Source organism: Equus quagga, chromosome 9 (genome assembly GCF_021613505.1).
Source record: "Equus quagga isolate Etosha38 chromosome 9, UCLA_HA_Equagga_1.0, whole genome shotgun sequence".
Taxonomy (NCBI): domain Eukaryota; kingdom Metazoa; phylum Chordata; class Mammalia; order Perissodactyla; family Equidae; genus Equus; species Equus quagga.
Genome location: NC_060275.1, coordinates 62,247,788 through 62,254,412, shown reverse-complemented (window position 1 = coordinate 62,254,412; position 6,625 = coordinate 62,247,788). Strand labels below are relative to the sequence as shown.

Sequence of the window (6,625 nt, the reverse complement as noted above, 5' to 3'; positions counted from 1 at the left end):
TGGTTTTTAAAGGTTGATCTCTTTCATTATTAACGCAGAATGACTTCCTGCTGAGAAATTCAGATTTTATGAGATTTCTCTGCTAACGCAGTCCCTCTCTGCCAACAGTGCTCACCTACAGCATCCACTTCAGGGCTTGGCCCTTCGTGACCGGCTGCTAGTGGGTGCTCTTCTCTGAGCAGAAGAGGAATCCGCTGCAGTCATTGCCTCCATGCTGTGACACTCTCTGCAGGTTTCAGAATACCTGGGTCTGAATAGAATGCCTTCTCAGGCTAGAAAACTCGATCATGGCGGGGGCAGACGAGCTCCCAGTCCCACGTCACCAATACCCGGGATTCCTAAAGTCAGAGGACCTCTCTCACTCTGCTTTCAACTAAAAGCTCACGCATGAAACAGCAAAGGCTCACAGAGAGGAAGATCGGGACCGGTGCCACGAGGCGGCGTGTACTGTGAATCCCTTGTGAAAGTCCATCATTTCGCAGGTCTTTTAGACACCACTGGTCTGGGCTTTGTGGCTAATACTCATAGACTGTGCTGTGTAAATTCTCAGATTGTTCAAAGATGAATGAAAAGTTCAAATGGGCTTGCTTACGTGAATAGTTCATTCTAAATCATCTCTTTCCTTCAGTATGTCTTCCTATTTTTTTCTCTCAAGCATATCTACTTCAGGAAAGATGGAGAGAAAAAAGCCTGGTGGGAAAAGTGTATCAAGTGATAATGACATGTCCTGATGGAAAAAATTCTGGGGCAGGCAGATTTGGGGTTTTACTGTCAAGCTAACATTAGATTACCTATCCTAACAAGATTTAAGCATCTTGTTTTTCTAAATGCTCTTTCATTTGTGTTAAAACAGGGGGAAAATATGACATCTAACCCTTTTTTCCTGAGAAAACAATCACCCTCCTCCATCCTTTGCCAACAACAATCACTTTCCCGTTTATTGTAGGAGCGGCAGCGTCCGCAGTTCGAGAGAACGGCTGCCCTGGCTGGGTGTGTGCTTCATTCTGCCTTTGGCCCTGCTGGGGTTGGGGGGCGGGGTGGGGGGGGGGGGGGATTTACGTGTGTGCTGCGTGCATGTGTGTGTTAATTTAAGGCCAGGACATTATGAGAGATGTAAGAAATCATCACAACTGTTTATAGGGAATGAGTTCTTCATTTTTCTTACCCAGAACTTTCATACTTTCGTGTTTTCCATTTTGCATTAAAGTATCAAGACCTAACTATTTTAAACATCTGTTCAGATTTGTTCATTAGAAAGATTAGATCTCTTTAGTACTTGTCACTGAAGTCTTCTCAAGTTCGTCGTTTACCTATAACCCTCTGAAGAGTAGATTTACTTACTTAAGTTGTGATTTTCCAAAGGCTGTTTCAGTTTATCTGTTAGAAACGAATAGAAATAAGATAGGGAGAGGATTGCAGGACTAGGGGGAGAAGAGAGAGAAGCCTGCCCTTTCAACATACAGAATTCTGAAGGAAAAGGCTGAGACAGAAAAACCACCAAAACGGCCTTCTGCGGGGCCGCGCGGGCCCTCACACCATTGTGGGGCCGCAGCACACTCCAGGGCGGGTGCTCATTTCTGTGGCTAAAATCTCCGCCTCCTATTCCAGAAGGAGAAACACAAATGAGGTCCAATGCCCTTCTGGTTGAAAACCTAATGGAAGAAAAAAATATTCACTTTTGTGCATAGAAATAAATACACACAAACAAATGAATATGAGTAAAACGGGAAATCGGACTAAGGTCAGTGGGTTGTGTGGGTGTCGATTTCCTGGTTGTGAGATTGTGCCTAGTGTTATAAGATGTGACCACTGGGGAAGCTGCTAAACAAACACATGGGACCTCACAGTATTAAGCACATAATTGCATGTGAATCTATAATTACCTCAAAATTAAAATTTTAATTATTTGTTTAAAATTTAGAAAAGTAAGAGAAAAAACTATATATTACTTTAAAAATAAAAAGATATTTATTTGCCTTTTGAAAATAATTTAATTAAAAGAATTTAAAAGACAAAGTGGCTTTTTTTCTAATTCTTTTATAAATCAATGACATTATCATAGCACCTAAAAAATGAGAGAAAACAGGCACAGTATACTTCAATTTGTACGTTCAGAGGCTATTTTAGGTGGATTAAACCATCAACCTAAATTATAATGAGAAATATGAAGATAAGTTTTTACCTATGTTTTTCTTTTTTTTTGCAGGGAAAGATTCACCCTGAGCCAACATCTGTTGCCAACTTCCTCTCTCTTTTTTTCCCTTCCCAAAGCCCCAGTACATGATTGTTTATCCTAGCTGTAAGTCGTTCTAGTTCTTCTATGTGAGCCACCACCACAGCATGGCAACTGGCAGACCACGGTGTGGTTCTGTGACTGAGAAGCACATCTGGGCCACTGAAGTGGTGAGTGCCAAACTTTAACCACGAGACCATAAGGGCTGGCTCAAAGTTTTACCTATTTTTGTGTGATTTATGTCGAAGATGCATCTTACCCTGGCTGGCAACGCCTAGGTAGAACTGAAACTTTTGTAACTTTGCTTGGAAAAAAATGGTAGAATTAGATAAATCCATTAGCCTTAATAGCTATAAAAAAGACTTTGCCAGTCCAAAGAACAGAGATTTTCAGTAAAAACAGATATTTTACTACCTAACAGCTTGTCAAAGGCTTCGAGATTTATTCAATCCTTACTACAACACAACGAAACTCTACAGACAACCTGAAGTTGAGGTTAGGTTTGGATGTGTTGTTTTGTAAGGTTTGGAAACCTTTGAAAGAAAGGTTTCTTCCTTACTAAAATGGCTTGGAGCAGGAGATTGGGTCTCATTTCCATCCAATTCAGACTGGACTCTAAGAAGCAGTTCCAGGCCACGGCAGCTGCCTTCAGTAAGAAAGAACATGGTACTTGACAGTGTTGAGTGGAAAAAACACAAGAGGGAAAGTGACGGGGTTGGAGAGGTAAGAAAGAGCCCGTTTTCTTTGAGTACAATGATAAGCCTTGAAGGGCTTTAAGCAGCGGGTGATGAAGTGATCTGGATAATGGTTACAATGGACTGAAGGGGGCAGGGCACTAAGCGGGGAGGTCAGTGTGAAAGCGATTGCAGAGATACCATTAGAGAGGGTGGCGGGGTTGAACTGATACGAGTGGAGATGGGAGAAAGAGGTGGACAAATTTGGGACAACTTTTGGTGGTCAAATCTATTAGATTTGGCAATAGATTGATAGATGGAGATGTTGAAAAGTGTCCCTGGATTTCTGATGTGAATAACCAGTTAGAAGACAAGAGGTGAGCCAAATTCTGGTGGGAAAAACATGCTGAGTTTGACATGCCCATATGACATCCTAGTGGAGATGTCAGGTACGTGGTTGGAAGACAAGTGAGAAGAGAAGCCTGGTTCAAAGAGGAAGCTAGAGAGAGAAGGAGTCACTGTGTAGGTGGCAGAACAAGAAAACTAGGAAGGAATTGAACTCAGGGTGCCCTTTTAGCCAAATGGAGTTCAGTGGTGGTTTAGCACAGGCGATTTTGGTGGTCTGGTGGAAGGGAAGTCAGACTGGAGTGGGTTTGTAGAGTAAATTTGAGATAAGTTAGTGAGGAAAGTGTCTATTGCCTATGACGCAAAGCAACAGACAAACAGCAAATAGAAAAATAAATAGCTGGAGGAAGATGTATGTAGTTTCAGGTAGAGCCTTTTCTTTTTTAAAGATAAGAGATACTAGAGCAGTAGTTCTTAACCTTCTCTGTAAATTAGAACCACATGGGGAGAATATGAAAATTCTGATGCCCAGGCCTACCTCAATTACAATTAAATCAGAGCCTGTGCAGATGGGGCCCAGGTATCTGTATTTTTTAAAACTACGCAGGCAAATCCAGTGTGCAGGCAAGTTGGAGAACCAGTGTATTGAATGTGCTTTTAAATCACTCAAGGATCCTGTTAAAAGGCAGATTCTGATTCAGAGATCTGGAGTGGGGCCCAAGGTTCTGCCTCTCTAGTAAGCTCCCTGATGCTGCTGCTGCTGCTGACGTGTGGACCTGCATACGTTTGAATGGAATGGTCCAGAAGAGAAAGAGGCTAAAGGTGAAGGAGAGGGCCTCACTCGAGAGACTGAGAGGGATGGAATGCCAGACACTTCTGGGGGGCTTGGCCGTGGGTAGGAGGAGGGACGTAGTAACTGGACAGGAGCAGGACGTGGTTGGGTTTCTATGTTTGGTGGTGGGGAAGATAAAGGAGTTATAGCCCAGTGGGTTTGACTGTCCTGGTTTCCCTTCACACATTTCTTCTTTTTGTGCACTCTGCCACCTCAGACCAATCTCCTTCCCAGGGACATCTCCCCTTTTGGTGAAGGTTGAGGTTGTGGTACCTGAGGGCTGGCAGGAACCCTGGTACATACCCCAGGGCATTTAGCCCTTGTATGCCCCATGTTACAGATGAGGCCCAGAGGATCATTTCTTCATGGGAACACAGAGTGAGACTGCTTATAAAGTTGGTGATTCTGAGTCTCTGGACAACTTTCATGGAGATTTCTCTCTCCCTCCTTTGCAAGGGTAGGACTAGCTCAAGTTGCTGCGGTGGGGCTGAGCCCATAGATGGGAATTATGTCAGCTTCGCCACTGCAGCTGGGGAATTAAAAGAAGATTAGGCAAGAGAGTTAGACAGGCCCAAGTGGCTGGTTGTCAGGAGGAGCAATCCCGGTCATCAAGACTTGTGGAGGTGCTCAAGTCACAGTATGTCGAGGGTGAATGGCTGTCTACTTTCCTCAGGCCAAACCTGAGTGAGAGTACACGGCTGGGTAGTGCAGGAAAAGTAACTGAGACGTGCAAGATGAAGGAGAGCCTGCAGAGAATATTAGGAATGATCAATCACTTCTCTTGGCTAAAAACTTGAGGACAATTTTTTTTCCTATTTCTGGTACTGCTTGAGAAAAATAACTAGGCAGTTGGTCAGTGTCTGGGCTACTATAATAACAATATTATTGATCTTCTCTTTATCACGTGTCAGCCATTTTATGTGACTTATCTCAATTTATCCCTACAACAACCCTAAGACATAGGAACCATTATTATTTCCATTTTACAGATGAGTAAACTGAGGCTTACAGAGGTTAAGGAACCTGACTCAAGTCATATTCTTTTAAGTGTTAGCACCAGTATTTAAACTCAAGCAATCTAACTTAGACCTCATGCCCTTACCTACTGTGGCGTATTGCTCTCTCTCTCTGTCAGCTAATGAGTTGGCTACTGCTAGGTGACAATTCTTCATGGGTGTCTGAAATTTCTGCATGTCTTTCTAGCAAAAGTACTTTGTTCCAGACTATGTTTTCAAGGATGTTTATATAGACAACAGTCTTGTAAGACAGAGATAATGTCTCTATTCAGAGCACAGGGCAGGCTTGCCTAGTGCCTAACATAAGAGTTCCTTATGCCCAAGGTTCCACTGCTGTATCACAACCTGCTGCATCTACGGGTATTGTCTAGATCTCCTGCACTTTGTGGGAACCAAGGCTTGGAGAACCAAAAGCAAAGGCTGATGCTCCAGCTAATGTATTGCTGTGAAAAATAACCTGTCTTTTGTCTCTGTCCCAGGAATCTCATGTCTTCTACCAGCACCCATGAATGGTGGCAGGCTAACTTAGCTCAAAAGTAGAGTAAAATATAGGCCTCTTCACAGTTCTTGGCAGGTACGACTACCTCCATTATATGGACAGGTAAACGTAGGTTCAGAGAAGCCAGAAAAAGCCTGTAAAGGGCAGAGGTGGGATTTAAACTCACGTCTACCTCAACCCAAAGCGTGCGCTCATACCTACTGTTTCATGATAGTAGAAAGAAGCCAGGTTAGAAAGGGGAAGGGAAACAGCTGATGGACTCTATGGAGATGATCTCATGGCTTCCAGAAGGAAGCAGAGAAAGATTTAATGCAGATCAGTGAACCCCCTGGGCTTACTGCCCAAAGCATTTGTCTAACTAGCTGTTTTCTTCTGGATTTTGTAATGGATACTGGGCTGCTCCACCCAGATCTCACCTTCAGAACTGAGATACTCATTTCCTCCTGCTGGAAGTATTAGCAGCTACAGACCCTCTTCTGAGTCTCTCCATGAATTGTCAGGATGAAGATTGCTGCTTTACCTAAAGCTTCTGTGGATCTATGGAACGGGCTGGTGGAGGTGGGGGCAGGGGAGGAAGCATAGAATGTTCTGGTGCTTCTGCTTCAAGGTAGAACAACTCTGATCTTAGCTCTGGAGGACTAAAATTTTCTGCCTTAATTTTACACTAACTTTATGTTCAACTCCTTCCTCTGCCCAAACCTTTGAGGTTCTTATTCTTAATAAATGTTCAGTACACAATCTCAGCATGCAATTGTAGAAAATCTTTCCTGAGGAACAGACCTAAAGTAGATCTTTTGTAAATCATGATATGAAACAAAAGGTAAGAAAATGTGCTTCCAAACATATTGTGTGCTTTAAGTTACAATTTTTGGTATCTATAGGTTTAGGTAAGTCATTTAAAATATCACGTATAAGCTCATCAAAATAATATAGTTAATCCAAATTTTGATAATTACATTAAAGGATAAGAAATTGTATTTATTAAGCATTACAGTTGTGACAATTTTGTTGTATGTTCACTGAATT

General features: G+C 42.6%; 1 long non-coding RNA gene across 1 annotated transcript; it reads left to right on the top strand.

Annotated features, from left to right (window-relative positions):
- Positions 1-216: 216 nt before the first annotated feature.
- Positions 217-2,256, top strand: LOC124245043 (uncharacterized). Its single transcript, XR_006890173.1, has 3 exons — positions 217-482; positions 854-990; positions 2,207-2,256. It is a non-coding gene; the product is annotated as an uncharacterized LOC124245043 (long non-coding RNA).
- Positions 2,257-6,625: the final 4,369 nt, after the last annotated feature.